The sequence below is a fragment of the Globicephala melas genome, unplaced genomic scaffold (genome assembly GCF_963455315.2).
Source record: "Globicephala melas unplaced genomic scaffold, mGloMel1.2 SCAFFOLD_309, whole genome shotgun sequence".
Classification (NCBI taxonomy): Eukaryota; Metazoa; Chordata; class Mammalia; order Artiodactyla; family Delphinidae; genus Globicephala; species Globicephala melas.
Window position 1 is genome coordinate 166,821 of NW_027207479.1, and position 18,695 is coordinate 185,515.

General features: G+C 68.2%; 9 non-coding genes across 9 annotated transcripts; all 9 read right to left on the bottom strand.

The window, feature by feature from the left end:
- Window positions 1-712: 712 nt before the first annotated feature.
- Window positions 713-831, bottom strand: LOC132594735 (5S ribosomal RNA). The gene has a single exon (XR_009560904.1). It is a non-coding gene; the product is annotated as a 5S ribosomal RNA (ribosomal RNA).
- Window positions 832-3,526: 2,695 nt separating this feature from the next.
- Window positions 3,527-3,645, bottom strand: LOC132594736 (5S ribosomal RNA). Its single transcript, XR_009560905.1, has one exon. It is a non-coding gene; the product is annotated as a 5S ribosomal RNA (ribosomal RNA).
- Window positions 3,646-6,341: 2,696 nt separating this feature from the next.
- On the bottom strand, window positions 6,342-6,460 carry LOC132594738 (5S ribosomal RNA). Its single transcript, XR_009560907.1, has one exon. It is a non-coding gene; the product is annotated as a 5S ribosomal RNA (ribosomal RNA).
- Window positions 6,461-9,156: 2,696 nt separating this feature from the next.
- Window positions 9,157-9,275, bottom strand: LOC132594739 (5S ribosomal RNA). Its single transcript, XR_009560908.1, has one exon. It is a non-coding gene; the product is annotated as a 5S ribosomal RNA (ribosomal RNA).
- A 932-nt stretch (window positions 9,276-10,207) lies between these two features.
- Window positions 10,208-10,326, bottom strand: LOC132594740 (5S ribosomal RNA). Its single transcript, XR_009560909.1, has one exon. It is a non-coding gene; the product is annotated as a 5S ribosomal RNA (ribosomal RNA).
- A 2,697-nt stretch (window positions 10,327-13,023) lies between these two features.
- Window positions 13,024-13,142, bottom strand: LOC132594741 (5S ribosomal RNA). The gene has a single exon (XR_009560910.1). It is a non-coding gene; the product is annotated as a 5S ribosomal RNA (ribosomal RNA).
- A 2,696-nt stretch (window positions 13,143-15,838) lies between these two features.
- On the bottom strand, window positions 15,839-15,957 carry LOC132594742 (5S ribosomal RNA). The gene has a single exon (XR_009560911.1). It is a non-coding gene; the product is annotated as a 5S ribosomal RNA (ribosomal RNA).
- A 932-nt stretch (window positions 15,958-16,889) lies between these two features.
- On the bottom strand, window positions 16,890-17,008 carry LOC132594743 (5S ribosomal RNA). Its single transcript, XR_009560912.1, has one exon. It is a non-coding gene; the product is annotated as a 5S ribosomal RNA (ribosomal RNA).
- Window positions 17,009-17,940: 932 nt separating this feature from the next.
- LOC132594744 (5S ribosomal RNA) lies at window positions 17,941-18,059 on the bottom strand. Its single transcript, XR_009560913.1, has one exon. It is a non-coding gene; the product is annotated as a 5S ribosomal RNA (ribosomal RNA).
- Between the last annotated feature and the right edge of the window lie 636 nt (window positions 18,060-18,695).

An 18,695-nucleotide genomic window follows, 5' to 3' on the forward strand; every position in this document is an offset into this window, starting at 1 on the left:
AGTCCTGGGACCAACGGCCATGGGTGAGCGAAACTACTACCGAGCCGAGCCGTTCACTGGCCCCATCCCCAGGAAATGCCAGGAGCAAGGATACTCAATTCTTCTGATCCCGGTCAGCTTCATCTTGCTCAACGTGGGGATCAACATGGTGACTATGGTCAGGGCAGGATCTGTGCAGCGCGGTTGGGGGAGCCCTGGGGTCTTGAAGGGGCTGAGGTGGGAGGGCTGCTGGGGTGTGACCGGGACAAGGGTTGGATTTCAGGGCTCACCCTGCTCCCGGCCTCCCCCCTCCCCTTCTTGCCTCAACTCTGGAGGCATCTGAAGAGATTCTTGCGGGCACTTTTCAATCGTATTTTCCACAAAGGTGAGTGGGCGCCGGCGTGGGTTCAGGGGATGTGGGCCTGTCCCCTTTCTTCTATCCCTGCTTTGATTCTCAGCCCCTCAGGAACCCAGGCCCTGACCCATCTCGCCTTTCCCCACAGACAAGCAAGCCAGCTGTGTAGGCACCCATCGCATGTGCATGCGCTGCTCCGTGGATCCCAAGAACCTGTGCTCAAGAGTTTCTTCCCACTTCTGCCATCGCCCAAGCTTCCTGCTCGGGCAGGTAAACCCACCTTGACTACTGCCTGCAGCGGGGCTCGGCGGGGGCGGAGCCGGCGGCCCCCCCGCCGCGGGCGAGTAAAGGAGAAGGCGGGCGGAGCGGGAGGCAAAAAGCCTACAGCACCCGGTATTCCCAGGCGGTCTCCCATCCAAGTACTAACCAGGCCCGACCCTGCTTAGCTTCCGAGATCAGACGAGATCGGGCGCGTTCAGGGTGGTATGGCCGTAGACGGGGGCGGGGGGCCGCGGGCGGCCTCTTGAGGCCCAGTTTCGCTGGCGCTGGCGCCTTAACGCCAGCCTGGCGGCCGGCCCGCCCCGGCAGGGCCCCCTCGCCCGCCCAGGCAGGGGCAACGGAGGTCTCGGGTATCGGGCGGCGGCGGAGGGTTTGGCGACCACCTCCCAGCCCAGGGCGGCCGTGACCCAGCAAACCCTTCGGCGCTTGGCGCCCCGCCCAAGATCCCGCACGTCGCTCACAGGGACGTGGCCCCGGAGGCTTCAGGGCCCGGGGCCCGCGGTCCCTTGGGCATCGGCCCTGCCCGCCCACGCGGCCCTAGGCGCAGCCCGGCCGCAGCCCGGGCCGGCCCTCCTGCCCGACAGCAGCTGGCCCGAAGCCACCGGGAGCCACCATTGAGTCGCCACGGCCCCTCAGCCCCGGCAAGGCCACCCTTGCCCCCACACCCCCCGCCGAGCTCAGGACCCCGCCCCTGGTGGCCGGCAGGCCCGGGGAAGCGGCCCCTGCCCTCGATCCCGCTCCCGCACCCGGCCGCGGTGACACGCCAGAGGGGCGGGGTGGGGGGTGGCTTTTGACGGAGGGAGCTGTGGAGGGACATACCGGCACACAGGTGGCGGCGCCGGGGCTGGGCGCCGGTGGGGGCGGCCAGGTGCAGGTCGAGGGGCTCGCGGGCCGAAAGGACGGCAACTGGGCCCATGGCGGAGTCTGGGTCTGGAGGGCTCTGAGCCTCCATCCGCTCTGTTGCCTCGGGTCTACCGGCCCGACGCCTGGTAGCGCGACACCCCACCGGCCCACAGACGTAGCCTCCCCAGCTGTGCTCACAGCGAGTCCAACCGCAGCCTGCATCCCTCCACGGGACACTTGGATTACTCCCGCGATCCCCACGAGGTGCGGCACCCGGCGGCCGAATGGGCTGAGATCCTGCCCTTGCGGCGCCCTGTGGCCACCTCCGCCTCCCTCACGGTACTGGCCGAGGCCTTGGACCAGCGGGCCCCGGCTCCCAGCTCAGCGCTGCTCCTCCGCCCCTCTCACCTCCTGCCCGACGTCCAGGCTACCGAGCACCCTCCACCCCCGCCCACCTTCATGCCACTCAGCCGGAACCCGGGAGGCAATGCCAACTACCAGGTGTATGACAGTCTGGTGCTGAAGCGGCAACCGCAGGAGGGCCAAGCGCGGGCCAACTCGCTGCTACCTTCCACCTCGGCCTCCAGGCCCTCTCTGCACGGGAGCCAGACTGGGAAAATGAACTTACCAGCAGCAAGTGGGGCAGGGGCAGGGGGCGGCAGGGCATGGAGAGAGGAATAAAGAGCGCCAGAGTCCAGGAAACATTGGTGGTCTGTGGCTTGGAAGCACCACTCCTTCTGCCAGCCTGGGTCCCTGCGCTTGGCTTCCTGCAATAAGAAGCCAGTGTCCCCTTCTTGGCCTGAGGGTCCCTTTGGTTTAGTGGCCACAGTTCTGCCAGCAGGCCCCTCCTGGTCCTATACCATGCACTAAGTACATCTGCAGCTGCAGACTCCAAACCCCTGGTCTCTGGGCACCTCCTCTGTGTCTCAGCTGTCCCTGTCCACAGAGAGCCTCATACAAGAAGTTGCTTCCAAACTGGGAGGTTCCACATCTGGGCAGGTCCAGCTCCAGGCCCAGTGAAGGGCATGAAGAAGGCTGAGGCTCTGGACTCCAGCCAGGCCTTCAGCAGGCCTCTGAGGCCAAGGTCTTCCTAGTCTCAAGAGGGGCCAAGAGACGCAATGTGTCATTTGAACAAGTGAGTCAGCGGGCGGTGAGCGAATGAATGACCGCTCGAGGGGATGTATGCCGGCCACCGGGCCCTGTTTGACTGTCCAGGCTCAGCTTACCTGACCCTGGTTACCAGGGAATGCCACTCTGGGCCCTCCTTTTCATCCCCCTCCCTCACTGTGACCTCACCACCTGCCCCATTATGACCCAGTCTGGCTCCCAGTTAAAACTGGAGGGCAGAGGGCCCAGGCAGTCCTGGGACCAACGGCCATGGGTGAGCGAAACTACTACCGAGCCGAGCCGTTCACTGGCCCCATCCCCAGGAAATGCCAGGAGCAAGGATACTCAATTCTTCTGATCCCGGTCAGCTTCATCTTGCTCAACGTGGGGATCAACATGGTGACTATGGTCAGGGCAGGATCTGTGCAGCGCGGTTGGGGGAGCCCTGGGGTCTTGAAGGGGCTGAGGTGGGAGGGCTGCTGGGGTGTGACCGGGACAAGGGTTGGATTTCAGGGCTCACCCTGCTCCCGGCCTCCCCCCTCCCCTTCTTGCCTCAACTCTGGAGGCATCTGAAGAGATTCTTGCGGGCACTTTTCAATCGTATTTTCCACAAAGGTGAGTGGGCGCCGGCGTGGGTTCAGGGGATGTGGGCCTGTCCCCTTTCTTCTATCCCTGCTTTGATTCTCAGCCCCTCAGGAACCCAGGCCCTGACCCATCTCGCCTTTCCCCACAGACAAGCAAGCCAGCTGTGTAGGCACCCATCGCATGTGCATGCGCTGCTCCGTGGATCCCAAGAACCTGTGCTCAAGAGTTTCTTCCCACTTCTGCCATCGCCCAAGCTTCCTGCTCGGGCAGGTAAACCCACCTTGACTACTGCCTGCAGCGGGGCTCGGCGGGGGCGGAGCCGGCGGCCCCCCCGCCGCGGGCGAGTAAAGGAGAAGGCGGGCGGAGCGGGAGGCAAAAAGCCTACAGCACCCGGTATTCCCAGGCGGTCTCCCATCCAAGTACTAACCAGGCCCGACCCTGCTTAGCTTCCGAGATCAGACGAGATCGGGCGCGTTCAGGGTGGTATGGCCGTAGACGGGGGCGGGGGGCCGCGGGCGGCCTCTTGAGGCCCAGTTTCGCTGGCGCTGGCGCCTTAACGCCAGCCTGGCGGCCGGCCCGCCCCGGCAGGGCCCCCTCGCCCGCCCAGGCAGGGGCAACGGAGGTCTCGGGTATCGGGCGGCGGCGGAGGGTTTGGCGACCACCTCCCAGCCCAGGGCGGCCGTGACCCAGCAAACCCTTCGGCGCTTGGCGCCCCGCCCAAGATCCCGCACGTCGCTCACAGGGACGTGGCCCCGGAGGCTTCAGGGCCCGGGGCCCGCGGTCCCTTGGGCATCGGCCCTGCCCGCCCACGCGGCCCTAGGCGCAGCCCGGCCGCAGCCCGGGCCGGCCCTCCTGCCCGACAGCAGCTGGCCCGAAGCCACCGGGAGCCACCATTGAGTCGCCACGGCCCCTCAGCCCCGGCAAGGCCACCCTTGCCCCCACACCCCCCGCCGAGCTCAGGACCCCGCCCCTGGTGGCCGGCAGGCCCGGGGAAGCGGCCCCTGCCCTCGATCCCGCTCCCGCACCCGGCCGCGGTGACACGCCAGAGGGGCGGGGTGGGGGGTGGCTTTTGACGGAGGGAGCTGTGGAGGGACATACCGGCACACAGGTGGCGGCGCCGGGGCTGGGCGCCGGTGGGGGCGGCCAGGTGCAGGTCGAGGGGCTCGCGGGCCGAAAGGACGGCAACTGGGCCCATGGCGGAGTCTGGGTCTGGAGGGCTCTGAGCCTCCATCCGCTCTGTTGCCTCGGGTCTACCGGCCCGACGCCTGGTAGCGCGACACCCCACCGGCCCACAGACGTAGCCTCCCCAGCTGTGCTCACAGCGAGTCCAACCGCAGCCTGCATCCCTCCACGGGACACTTGGATTACTCCCGCGATCCCCACGAGGTGCGGCACCCGGCGGCCGAATGGGCTGAGATCCTGCCCTTGCGGCGCCCTGTGGCCACCTCCGCCTCCCTCACGGTACTGGCCGAGGCCTTGGACCAGCGGGCCCCGGCTCCCAGCTCAGCGCTGCTCCTCCGCCCCTCTCACCTCCTGCCCGACGTCCAGGCTACCGAGCACCCTCCACCCCCGCCCACCTTCATGCCACTCAGCCGGAACCCGGGAGGCAATGCCAACTACCAGGTGTATGACAGTCTGGTGCTGAAGCGGCAACCGCAGGAGGGCCAAGCGCGGGCCAACTCGCTGCTACCTTCCACCTCGGCCTCCAGGCCCTCTCTGCACGGGAGCCAGACTGGGAAAGTGAACTTACCAGCAGCAAATGGGGGCAGGGGCAGGGGGCGGCAGGGCATGGAGAGAGGAATAAAGAGCGCCAGAGTCCAGGAAACATTGGTGGTCTGTGGCTTGGAAGCGCCACTCCTTCTGCCAGCCTGGGTCCCTGCGCTTGGCTTCCTGCAATAAGAAGCCAGTGTCCCCTTCTTGGCCTGAGGGTCCCTTTGGTTTAGTGGCCACAGTTCTGCCAGCAGGCCCCTCCTGGTCCTATACCATGCACTAAGTACATCTGCAGCTGCAGACTCCAAACCCCTGGTCTCTGGGCACCTCCTCTGTGTCTCAGCTGTCCCTGTCCACAGAGAGCCTCATACAAGAAGTTGCTTCCAAACTGGGAGGTTCCACATCTGGGCAGGTCCAGCTCCAGGCCCAGTGAAGGGCATGAAGAAGGCTGAGGCTCTGGACTCCAGCCAGGCCTTCAGCAGGCCTCTGAGGCCAAGGTCTTCCTAGTCTCAAGAGGGGCCAAGAGACGCAATGTGTCATTTGAACAAGTGAGTCAGCGGGCGGTGAGCGAATGAATGACCGCTCGAGGGGATGTATGCCGGCCACCGGGCCCTGTTTGACTGTCCAGGCTCAGCTTACCTGACCCTGGTTACCAGGGAATGCCACTCTGGGCCCTCCTTTTCATCCCCCTCCCTCACTGTGACCTCACCACCTGCCCCATTATGACCCAGTCTGGCTCCCAGTTAAAACTGGAGGGCAGAGGGCCCAGGCAGTCCTGGGACCAACGGCCATGGGTGAGCGAAACTACTACCGAGCCGAGCCGTTCACTGGCCCCATCCCCAGGAAATGCCAGGAGCAAGGATACTCAATTCTTCTGATCCCGGTCAGCTTCATCTTGCTCAACGTGGGGATCAACATGGTGACTATGGTCAGGGCAGGATCTGTGCAGCGCGGTTGGGGGAGCCCTGGGGTCTTGAAGGGGCTGAGGTGGGAGGGCTGCTGGGGTGTGACCGGGACAAGGGTTGGATTTCAGGGCTCACCCTGCTCCCGGCCTCCCCCCTCCCCTTCTTGCCTCAACTCTGGAGGCATCTGAAGAGATTCTTGCGGGCACTTTTCAATCGTATTTTCCACAAAGGTGAGTGGGCGCCGGCGTGGGTTCAGGGGATGTGGGCCTGTCCCCTTTCTTCTATCCCTGCTTTGATTCTCAGCCCCTCAGGAACCCAGGCCCTGACCCATCTCGCCTTTCCCCACAGACAAGCAAGCCAGCTGTGTAGGCACCCATCGCATGTGCATGCGCTGCTCCGTGGATCCCAAGAACCTGTGCTCAAGAGTTTCTTCCCACTTCTGCCATCGCCCAAGCTTCCTGCTCGGGCAGGTAAACCCACCTTGACTACTGCCTGCAGCGGGGCTCGGCGGGGGCGGAGCCGGCGGCCCCCCCGCCGCGGGCGAGTAAAGGAGAAGGCGGGCGGAGCGGGAGGCAAAAAGCCTACAGCACCCGGTATTCCCAGGCGGTCTCCCATCCAAGTACTAACCAGGCCCGACCCTGCTTAGCTTCCGAGATCAGACGAGATCGGGCGCGTTCAGGGTGGTATGGCCGTAGACGGGGGCGGGGGGCCGCGGGCGGCCTCTTGAGGCCCAGTTTCGCTGGCGCTGGCGCCTTAACGCCAGCCTGGCGGCCGGCCCGCCCCGGCAGGGCCCCCTCGCCCGCCCAGGCAGGGGCAACGGAGGTCTCGGGTATCGGGCGGCGGCGGAGGGTTTGGCGACCACCTCCCAGCCCAGGGCGGCCGTGACCCAGCAAACCCTTCGGCGCTTGGCGCCCCGCCCAAGATCCCGCACGTCGCTCACAGGGACGTGGCCCCGGAGGCTTCAGGGCCCGGGGCCCGCGGTCCCTTGGGCATCGGCCCTGCCCGCCCACGCGGCCCTAGGCGCAGCCCGGCCGCAGCCCGGGCCGGCCCTCCTGCCCGACAGCAGCTGGCCCGAAGCCACCGGGAGCCACCATTGAGTCGCCACGGCCCCTCAGCCCCGGCAAGGCCACCCTTGCCCCCACACCCCCCGCCGAGCTCAGGACCCCGCCCCTGGTGGCCGGCAGGCCCGGGGAAGCGGCCCCTGCCCTCGATCCCGCTCCCGCACCCGGCCGCGGTGACACGCCAGAGGGGCGGGGTGGGGGGGGGCTTTTGACGGAGGGAGCTGTGGAGGGACATACCGGCACACAGGTGGCGGCGCCGGGGCTGGGCGCCGGTGGGGGCGGCCAGGTGCAGGTCGAGGGGCTCGCGGGCCGAAAGGACGGCAACTGGGCCCATGGCGGAGTCTGGGTCTGGAGGGCTCTGAGCCTCCATCCGCTCTGTTGCCTCGGGTCTACCGGCCCGACGCCTGGTAGCGCGACACCCCACCGGCCCACAGACGTAGCCTCCCCAGCTGTGCTCACAGCGAGTCCAACCGCAGCCTGCATCCCTCCACGGGACACTTGGATTACTCCCGCGATCCCCACGAGGTGCGGCACCCGGCGGCCGAATGGGCTGAGATCCTGCCCTTGCGGCGCCCTGTGGCCACCTCCGCCTCCCTCACGGTACTGGCCGAGGCCTCGGACCAGCGGGCCCCGGCTCCCAGCTCAGCGCTGCTCCTCCGCCCCTCTCACCTCCTGCCCGACGTCCAGGCTACCGAGCACCCTCCACCCCCGCCCACCTTCATGCCACTCAGCCGGAACCCGGGAGGCAATGCCAACTACCAGGTGTATGACAGTCTGGTGCTGAAGCGGCAACCGCAGGAGGGCCAAGCGCGGGCCAACTCGCTGCTACCTTCCACCTCGGCCTCCAGGCCCTCTCTGCACGGGAGCCAGACTGGGAAAGTGAACTTACCAGCAGCAAATGGGGGCAGGGGCAGGGGGCGGCAGGGCATGGAGAGAGGAATAAAGAGCGCCAGAGTCCAGGAAACATTGGTGGTCTGTGGCTTGGAAGCGCCACTCCTTCTGCCAGCCTGGGTCCCTGCGCTTGGCTTCCTGCAATAAGAAGCCAGTGTCCCCTTCTTGGCCTGAGGGTCCCTTTGGTTTAGTGGCCACAGTTCTGCCAGCAGGCCCCTCCTGGTCCTATACCATGCACTAAGTACATCTGCAGCTGCAGACTCCAAACCCCTGGTCTCTGGGCACCTCCTCTGTGTCTCAGCTGTCCCTGTCCACAGAGAGCCTCATACAAGAAGTTGCTTCCAAACTGGGAGGTTCCACATCTGGGCAGGTCCAGCTCCAGGCCCAGTGAAGGGCATGAAGAAGGCTGAGGCTCTGGACTCCAGCCAGGCCTTCAGCAGGCCTCTGAGGCCAAGGTCTTCCTAGTCTCAAGAGGGGCCAAGAGACGCAATGTGTCATTTGAACAAGTGAGTCAGCGGGCGGTGAGCGAATGAATGACCGCTCGAGGGGATGTATGCCGGCCACCGGGCCCTGTTTGACTGTCCAGGCTCAGCTTACCTGACCCTGGTTACCAGGGAATGCCACTCTGGGCCCTCCTTTTCATCCCCCTCCCTCACTGTGACCTCACCACCTGCCCCATTATGACCCAGTCTGGCTCCCAGTTAAAACTGGAGGGCAGAGGGCCCAGGCAGTCCTGGGACCAACGGCCATGGGTGAGCGAAACTACTACCGAGCCGAGCCGTTCACTGGCCCCATCCCCAGGAAATGCCAGGAGCAAGGATACTCAATTCTTCTGATCCCGGTCAGCTTCATCTTGCTCAACGTGGGGATCAACATGGTGACTATGGTCAGGGCAGGATCTGTGCAGCGCGGTTGGGGGAGCCCTGGGGTCTTGAAGGGGCTGAGGTGGGAGGGCTGCTGGGGTGTGACCGGGACAAGGGTTGGATTTCAGGGCTCACCCTGCTCCCGGCCTCCCCCCTCCCCTTCTTCCCTCAACTCTGGAGGCATCTGAAGAGATTCTTGCGGGCACTTTTCAATCGTATTTTCCACAAAGGTGAGTGGGCGCCGGCGTGGGTTCAGGGGATGTGGGCCTGTCCCCTTTCTTCTATCCCTGCCTTGATTCTCAGCCCCTCAGGAACCCAGGCCCTGACCCATCTCGCCTTTCCCCACAGACAAGCAAGCCAGCTGTGTAGGCACCCATCGCATGTGCATGCGCTGCTCCGTGGATCCCAAGAACCTGTGCTCAAGAGTTTCTTCCCACTTCTGCCATCGCCCAAGCTTCCTGCTCGGGCAGGTAAACCCACCTTGACTACTGCCTGCAGCGGGGCTCGGCGGGGGCGGAGCCGGCGGCCCCCCCGCCGCGGGCGAGTAAAGGAGAAGGCGGGCGGAGCGGGAGGCAAAAAGCCTACAGCACCCGGTATTCCCAGGCGGTCTCCCATCCAAGTACTAACCAGGCCCGACCCTGCTTAGCTTCCGAGATCAGACGAGATCGGGCGCGTTCAGGGTGGTATGGCCGTAGACGGGGGCGGGGGGCCGCGGGCGGCCTCTTGAGGCCCAGTTTCGCTGGCGCTGGCGCCTTAACGCCAGCCTGGCGGCCGGCCCGCCCCGGCAGGGCCCCCTCGCCCGCCCAGGCAGGGGCAACGGAGGTCTCGGGTATCGGGCGGCGGCGGAGGGTTTGGCGACCACCTCCCAGCCCAGGGCGGCCGTGACCCAGCAAACCCTTCGGCGCTTGGCGCCCCGCCCAAGATCCCGCACGTCGCTCACAGGGACGTGGCCCCGGAGGCTTCAGGGCCCGGGGCCCGCGGTCCCTTGGGCATCGGCCCTGCCCGCCCACGCGGCCCTAGGCGCAGCCCGGCCGCAGCCCGGGCCGGCCCTCCTGCCCGACAGCAGCTGGCCCGAAGCCACCGGGAGCCACCAATGAGTCGCCACGGCCCCTCAGCCCCGGCAAGGCCACCCTTGCCCCCACACCCCCCGCCGAGCTCAGGACCCCGCCCCTGGTGGCCGGCAGGCCCGGGGAAGCGGCCCCTGCCCTCGATCCCGCTCCCGCACCCGGCCGCGGTGACACGCCAGAGGGGCGGGGTGGGGGGGGGCTTTTGTCGGAGGGAGCTGTGGAGGGACACACCGGCACACAGGTGGCGGCGCCGGGGCTGGGCGCCGGTGGGGGCGGCCAGGTGCAGGTCGAGGGGCTCGCGGGCCGAAAGGACGGCAACTGGGCCCGCGGCGGAGTCTGGGTCCGGGCCAGCCACCCCGGGAGCGTCTGGGGTGCGCCTGCCTTCCAGGGCCGCCTTCTGGCCGCCTGGCCGGCCGGGCCGGCGGGGAGCGACCCCGCCGGCGCGCGCCGTGGTGGGAGGGGCCTGAGGAGGTGGGGCCTGCAGCGGGGCCCGGCGGGGGCGGAGCCGGCGGCCCCCGCCGCGGGCGAGTAAAGGAGAAGGCGGGCGGAGCGGGAGGCAAAAAGCCTACAGCACCCGGTATTCCCAGGCGGTCTCCCATCCAAGTACTAACCAGGCCCGACCCTGCTTAGCTTCCGAGATCAGACGAGATCGGGCGCGTTCAGGGTGGTATGGCCGTAGACGGGGGCGGGGGGCCGCGGGCGGCCTCTTGAGGCCCAGTTTCGCTGGCGCTGGCGCCTTAACGCCAGCCTGGCGGCCGGCCCGCCCCGGCAGGGCCCCCTCGCCCGCCCAGGCAGGGGCAACGGAGGTCTCGGGTATCGGGCGGCGGCGGAGGGTTTGGCGACCACCTCCCAGCCCAGGGCGGCCGTGACCCAGCAAACCCTTCGGCGCTTGGCGCCCCGCCCAAGATCCCGCACGTCGCTCACAGGGACGTGGCCCCGGAGGCTTCAGGGCCCGGGGCCCGCGGTCCCTTGGGCATCGGCCCTGCCCGCCCACGCGGCCCTAGGCGCAGCCCGGCCGCAGCCCGGGCCGGCCCTCCTGCCCGACAGCAGCTGGCCCGAAGCCACCGGGAGCCACCATTGAGTCGCCACGGCCCCTCAGCCCCGGCAAGGCCACCCTTGCCCCCACACCCCCCGCCGAGCTCAGGACCCCGCCCCTGGTGGCTGGCAGGCCCGGGGAAGCGGCCCCTGCCCTCGATCCCGCTCCCGCACCCGGCCGCGGTGACACGCCAGAGGGGCGGGGTGGGGGTGGGGCTTTTGTCGGAGGGAGCTGTGGAGGGACACACCGGCACACAGGTGGCGGCGCCGGGGCTGGGCGCCGGTGGGGGCGGCCAGGTGCAGGTCGAGGGGCTCGCGGGCCGAAAGGACGGCAACTGGGCCCATGGCGGAGTCTGGGTCTGGAGGGCTCTGAGCCTCCATCCGCTCTGGTGCCTCGGGTCTACCGGCCCGACGCCTGGTAGCGCGACACCCCACCGGCCCACAGACGTAGCCTCCCCATCTGTGCTCACAGCGAGTCCAACCGCAGCCTGCATCCCTCCACGGGACACTTGGATTACTCCCGCGATCCCCACGAGGTGCGGCACCCGGCGGCCGAATGGGCTGAGATCCTGCCCTTGCGGCGCCCTGTGGCCACCTCCGCCTCCCTCACGGTACTGGCCGAGGCCTCGGACCAGCGGGCCCCGGCTCCCAGCTCAGCGCTGCTCCTCCGCCCCTCTCACCTCCTGCCCGACGTCCAGGCTACCGAGCACCCTCCACCCCCGCCCACCTTCATGCCACTCAGCCGGAACCCGGGAGGCAATGCCAACTACCAGGTGTATGACAGTCTGGTGCTGAAGCGGCAACCGCAGGAGGGCCAAGCGCGGGCCAACTCGCTGCTACCTTCCACCTCGGCCTCCAGGCCCTCTCTGCACGGGAGCCAGACTGGGAAAATGAACTTACCAGCAGCAAGTGGGGGCAGGGGCAGGGGGCGGCAGGGCATGGAGAGAGGAATAAAGAGCGCCAGAGTCCAGGAAACATTGGTGGTCTGTGGCTTGGAAGCGCCACTCCTTCTGCCAGCCTGGGTCCCTGCGCTTGGCTTCCTGCAATAAGAAGCCAGTGTCCCCTTCTTGGCCTGAGGGTCCCTTTGGTTTAGTGGCCACAGTTCTGCCAGCAGGCCCCTCCTGGTCCTATACCATGCACTAAGTACATCTGCAGCTGCAGACTCCAAACCCCTGGTCTCTGGGCACCTCCTCTGTGTCTCAGCTGTCCCTGTCCACAGAGAGCCTCATACAAGAAGTTGCTTCCAAACTGGGAGGTTCCACATCTGGGCAGGTCCAGCTCCAGGCCCAGTGAAGGGCATGAAGAAGGCTGAGGCTCTGGACTCCAGCCAGGCCTTCAGCAGGCCTCTGAGGCCAAGGTCTTCCTAGTCTCAAGAGGGGCCAAGAGACGCAATGTGTCATTTGAACAAGTGAGTCAGCGGGCGGTGAGCGAATGAATGACCGCTCGAGGGGATGTATGCCGGCCACCGGGCCCTGTTTGACTGTCCAGGCTCAGCTTACCTGACCTTGGTTACCAGGGAATGCCACTCTGGGCCCTCCTTTTCATCCCCCTCCCTCACTGTGACCTCACCACCTGCCCCATTATGACCCAGTCTGGCTCCCAGTTAAAACTGGAGGGCAGAGGGCCCAGGCAGTCCTGGGACCAACGGCCATGGGTGAGCGAAACTACTACCGAGCCGAGCCGTTCACTGGCCCCATCCCCAGGAAATGCCAGGAGCAAGGATACTCAATTCTTCTGATCCCGGTCAGCTTCATCTTGCTCAACGTGGGGATCAACATGGTGACTATGGTCAGGGCAGGATCTGTGCAGCGCGGTTGGGGGAGCCCTGGGGTCTTGAAGGGGCTGAGGTGGGAGGGCTGCTGGGGTGTGACCGGGACAAGGGTTGGATTTCAGGGCTCACCCTGCTCCCGGCCTCCCCCCTCCCCTTCTTGCCTCAACTCTGGAGGCATCTGAAGAGATTCTTGCGGGCACTTTTCAATCGTATTTTCCACAAAGGTGAGTGGGCGCCGGCGTGGGTTCAGGGGATGTGGGCCTGTCCCCTTTCTTCTATCCCTGCCTTGATTCTCAGCCCCTCAGGAACCCAGGCCCTGACCCATCTCGCCTTTCCCCACAGACAAGCAAGCCAGCTGTGTAGGCACCCATCGCATGTGCATGCGCTGCTCCGTGGATCCCAAGAACCTGTGCTCAAGAGTTTCTTCCCACTTCTGCCATCGCCCAAGCTTCCTGCTCGGGCAGGTAAACCCACCTTGACTACTGCCTGCAGCGGGGCTCGGCGGGGGCGGAGCCGGCGGCCCCCCCGCCGCGGGCGAGTAAAGGAGAAGGCGGGCGGAGCGGGAGGCAAAAAGCCTACAGCACCCGGTATTCCCAGGCGGTCTCCCATCCAAGTACTAACCAGGCCCGACCCTGCTTAGCTTCCGAGATCAGACGAGATCGGGCGCGTTCAGGGTGGTATGGCCGTAGACGGGGGCGGGGGGCCGCGGGCGGCCTCTTGAGGCCCAGTTTCGCTGGCGCTGGCGCCTTAACGCCAGCCTGGCGGCCGGCCCGCCCCGGCAGGGCCCCCTCGCCCGCCCAGGCAGGGGCAACGGAGGTCTCGGGTATCGGGCGGCGGCGGAGGGTTTGGCGACCACCTCCCAGCCCAGGGCGGCCGTGACCCAGCAAACCCTTCGGCGCTTGGCGCCCCGCCCAAGATCCCGCACGTCGCTCACAGGGACGTGGCCCCGGAGGCTTCAGGGCCCGGGGCCCGCGGTCCCTTGGGCATCGGCCCTGCCCGCCCACGCGGCCCTAGGCGCAGCCCGGCCGCAGCCCGGGCCGGCCCTCCTGCCCGACAGCAGCTGGCCCGAAGCCACCGGGAGCCACCATTGAGTCGCCACGGCCCCTCAGCCCCGGCAAGGCCACCCTTGCCCCCACACCCCCCGCCGAGCTCAGGACCCCGCCCCTGGTGGCCGGCAGGCCCGGGGAAGCGGCCCCTGCCCTCGATCCCGCTCCCGCACCCGGCCGCGGTGACACGCCAGAGGGGCGGGGTGGGGGGGGGCTTTTGACGGAGGGAGCTGTGGAGGGACATACCGGCACACAGGTGGCGGCGCCGGGGCTGGGCGCCGGTGGGGGCGGCCAGGTGCAGGTCGAGGGGCTCGCGGGCCGAAAGGACGGCAACTGGGCCCATGGCGGAGTCTGGGTCTGGAGGGCTCTGAGCCTCCATCCGCTCTGTTGCCTCGGGTCTACCGGCCCGACGCCTGGTAGCGCGACACCCCACCGGCCCACAGACGTAGCCTCCCCAGCTGTGCTCACAGCGAGTCCAACCGCAGCCTGCATCCCTCCACGGGACACTTGGATTACTCCCGCGATCCCCACGAGGTGCGGCACCCGGCGGCCGAATGGGCTGAGATCCTGCCCTTGCGGCGCCCTGTGGCCACCTCCGCCTCCCTCACGGTACTGGCCGAGGCCTTGGACCAGCGGGCCCCGGCTCCCAGCTCAGCGCTGCTCCTCCGCCCCTCTCACCTCCTGCCCGACGTCCAGGCTACCGAGCACCCTCCACCCCCGCCCACCTTCATGCCACTCAGCCGGAACCCGGGAGGCAATGCCAACTACCAGGTGTATGACAGTCTGGTGCTGAAGCGGCAACCGCAGGAGGGCCAAGCGCGGGCCAACTCGCTGCTACCTTCCACCTCGGCCTCCAGGCCCTCTCTGCACGGGAGCCAGACTGGGAAAGTGAACTTACCAGCAGCAAATGGGGGCAGGGGCAGGGGGCGGCAGGGCATGGAGAGAGGAATAAAGAGCGCCAGAGTCCAGGAAACATTGGTGGTCTGTGGCTTGGAAGCGCCACTCCTTCTGCCAGCCTGGGTCCCTGCGCTTGGCTTCCTGCAATAAGAAGCCAGTGTCCCCTTCTTGGCCTGAGGGTCCCTTTGGTTTAGTGGCCACAGTTCTGCCAGCAGGCCCCTCCTGGTCCTATACCATGCACTAAGTACATCTGCAGCTGCAGACTCCAAACCCCTGGTCTCTGGGCACCTCCTCTGTGTCTCAGCTGTCCCTGTCCACAGAGAGCCTCATACAAGAAGTTGCTTCCAAACTGGGAGGTTCCACATCTGGGCAGGTCCAGCTCCAGGCCCAGTGAAGGGCATGAAGAAGGCTGAGGCTCTGGACTCCAGCCAGGCCTTCAGCAGGCCTCTGAGGCCAAGGTCTTCCTAGTCTCAAGAGGGGCCAAGAGACGCAATGTGTCATTTGAACAAGTGAGTCAGCGGGCGGTGAGCGAATGAATGACCGCTCGAGGGGATGTATGCCGGCCACCGGGCCCTGTTTGACTGTCCAGGCTCAGCTTACCTGACCCTGGTTACCAGGGAATGCCACTCTGGGCCCTCCTTTTCATCCCCCTCCCTCACTGTGACCTCACCACCTGCCCCATTATGACCCAGTCTGGCTCCCAGTTAAAACTGGAGGGCAGAGGGCCCAGGCAGTCCTGGGACCAACGGCCATGGGTGAGCGAAACTACTACCGAGCCGAGCCGTTCACTGGCCCCATCCCCAGGAAATGCCAGGAGCAAGGATACTCAATTCTTCTGATCCCGGTCAGCTTCATCTTGCTCAACGTGGGGATCAACATGGTGACTATGGTCAGGGCAGGATCTGTGCAGCGCGGTTGGGGGAGCCCTGGGGTCTTGAAGGGGCTGAGGTGGGAGGGCTGCTGGGGTGTGACCGGGACAAGGGTTGGATTTCAGGGCTCACCCTGCTCCCGGCCTCCCCCCTCCCCTTCTTGCCTCAACTCTGGAGGCATCTGAAGAGATTCTTGCGGGCACTTTTCAATCGTATTTTCCACAAAGGTGAGTGGGCGCCGGCGTGGGTTCAGGGGATGTGGGCCTGTCCCCTTTCTTCTATCCCTGCCTTGATTCTCAGCCCCTCAGGAACCCAGGCCCTGACCCATCTCGCCTTTCCCCACAGACAAGCAAGCCAGCTGTGTAGGCACCCATCGCATGTGCATGCGCTGCTCCGTGGATCCCAAGAACCTGTGCTCAAGAGTTTCTTCCCACTTCTGCCATCGCCCAAGCTTCCTGCTCGGGCAGGTAAACCCACCTTGACTACTGCCTGCAGCGGGGCTCGGCGGGGGCGGAGCCGGCGGCCCCCCCGCCGCGGGCGAGTAAAGGAGAAGGCGGGCGGAGCGGGAGGCAAAAAGCCTACAGCACCCGGTATTCCCAGGCGGTCTCCCATCCAAGTACTAACCAGGCCCGACCCTGCTTAGCTTCCGAGATCAGACGAGATCGGGCGCGTTCAGGGTGGTATGGCCGTAGACGGGGGCGGGGGGCCGCGGGCGGCCTCTTGAGGCCCAGTTTCGCTGGCGCTGGCGCCTTAACGCCAGCCTGGCGGCCGGCCCGCCCCGGCAGGGCCCCCTCGCCCGCCCAGGCAGGGGCAACGGAGGTCTCGGGTATCGGGCGGCGGCGGAGGGTTTGGCGACCACCTCCCAGCCCAGGGCGGCCGTGACCCAGCAAACCCTTCGGCGCTTGGCGCCCCGCCCAAGATCCCGCACGTCGCTCACAGGGACGTGGCCCCGGAGGCTTCAGGGCCCGGGGCCCGCGGTCCCTTGGGCATCGGCCCTGCCCGCCCACGCGGCCCTAGGCGCAGCCCGGCCGCAGCCCGGGCCGGCCCTCCTGCCCGACAGCAGCTGGCCCGAAGCCACCGGGAGCCACCAATGAGTCGCCACGGCCCCTCAGCCCCGGCAAGGCCACCCTTGCCCCCACACCCCCCGCCGAGCTCAGGACCCCGCCCCTGGTGGCCGGCAGGCCCGGGGAAGCGGCCCCTGCCCTCGATCCCGCTCCCGCACCCGGCCGCGGTGACACGCCAGAGGGGCGGGGTGGGGGGGGGCTTTTGTCGGAGGGAGCTGTGGAGGGACACACCGGCACACAGGTGGCGGCGCCGGGGCTGGGCGCCGGTGGGGGCGGCCAGGTGCAGGTCGAGGGGCTCGCGGGCCGAAAGGACGGCAACTGGGCCCGCGGCGGAGTCTGGGTCCGGGCCAGCCACCCCGGGAGCGTCTGGGGTGCGCCTGCCTTCCAGGGCCGCCTTCTGGCCGCCTGGCCGGCCGGGCCGGCGGGGAGCGACCCCGCCGGCGCGCGCCGTGGTGGGAGGGGCCTGAGGAGGTGGGGCCTGCAGCGGGGCCCGGCGGGGGCGGAGCCGGCGGCCCCCGCCGCGGGCGAGTAAAGGAGAAGGCGGGCGGAGCGGGAGGCAAAAAGCCTACAGCACCCGGTATTCCCAGGCGGTCTCCCATCCAAGTACTAACCAGGCCCGACCCTGCTTAGCTTCCGAGATCAGACGAGATCGGGCGCGTTCAGGGTGGTATGGCCGTAGACGGGGGCGGGGGGCCGCGGGCGGCCTCTTGAGGCCCAGTTTCGCTGGCGCTGGCGCCTTAACGCCAGCCTGGCGGCCGGCCCGCCCCGGCAGGGCCCCCTCGCCCGCCCAGGCAGGGGCAACGGAGGTCTCGGGTATCGGGCGGCGGCGGAGGGTTTGGCGACCACCTCCCAGCCCAGGGCGGCCGTGACCCAGCAAACCCTTCGGCGCTTGGCGCCCCGCCCAAGATCCCGCACGTCGCTCACAGGGACGTGGCCCCGGAGGCTTCAGGGCCCGGGGCCCGCGGTCCCTTGGGCATCGGCCCTGCCCGCCCACGCGGCCCTAGGCGCAGCCCGGCCGCAGCCCGGGCCGGCCCTCCTGCCCGACAGCAGCTGGCCCGAAGCCACCGGGAGCCACCATTGAGTCGCCACGGCCCCTCAGCCCCGGCAAGGCCACCCTTGCCCCCACACCCCCCGCCGAGCTCAGGACCCCGCCCCTGGTGGCCGGCAGGCCCGGGGAAGCGGCCCCTGCCCTCGATCCCGCTCCCGCACCCGGCCGCGGTGACACGCCAGAGGGGCGGGGTGGGGGGGGGCTTTTGTCGGAGGGAGCTGTGGAGGGACACACCGGCACACAGGTGGCGGCGCCGGGGCTGGGCGCCGGTGGGGGCGGCCAGGTGCAGGTCGAGGGGCTCGCGGGCCGAAAGGACGGCAACTGGGCCCGCGGCGGAGTCTGGGTCCGGGCCAGCCACCCCGGGAGCGTCTGGGGTGCGCCTGCCTTCCAGGGCCGCCTTCTGGCCGCCTGGCCGGCCGGGCCGGCGGGGAGCGACCCCGCCGGCGCGCGCCGTGGTGGGAGGGGCCTGAGGAGGTGGGGCCTGCAGCGGGGCCCGGCGGGGGCGGAGCCGGCGGCCCCCGCCGCGGGCGAGTAAAGGAGAAGGCGGGCGGAGCGGGAGGCAAAAAGCCTACAGCACCCGGTATTCCCAGGCGGTCTCCCATCCAAGTACTAACCAGGCCCGACCCTGCTTAGCTTCCGAGATCAGACGAGATCGGGCGCGTTCAGGGTGGTATGGCCGTAGACGGGGGCGGGGGGCCGCGGGCGGCCTCTTGAGGCCCAGTTTCGCTGGCGCTGGCGCCTTAACGCCAGCCTGGCGGCCGGCCCGCCCCGGCAGGGCCCCCTCGCCCGCCCAGGCAGGGGCAACGGAGGTCTCGGGTATCGGGCGGCGGCGGAGGGTTTGGCGACCACCTCCCAGCCCAGGGCGGCCGTGACCCAGCAAACCCTTCGGCGCTTGGCGCCCCGCCCAAGATCCCGCACGTCGCTCACAGGGACGTGGCCCCGGAGGCTTCAGGGCCCGGGGCCCGCGGTCCCTTGGGCATCGGCCCTGCCCGCCCACGCGGCCCTAGGCGCAGCCCGGCCGCAGCCCGGGCCGGCCCTCCTGCCCGACAGCAGCTGGCCCGAAGCCACCGGGAGCCACCATTGAGTCGCCACGGCCCCTCAGCCCCGGCAAGGCCACCCTTGCCCCCACACCCCCCGCCGAGCTCAGGACCCCGCCCCTGGTGGCCGGCAGGCCCGGGGAAGCGGCCCCTGCCCTCGATCCCGCTCCCGCACCCGGCCGCGGTGACACGCCAGAGGGGCGGGGTGGGGGGGGGCTTTTGTCGGAGGGAGCTGTGGAGGGACACACCGGCACACAGGTGGCGGCGCCGGGGTTGGGCGCCG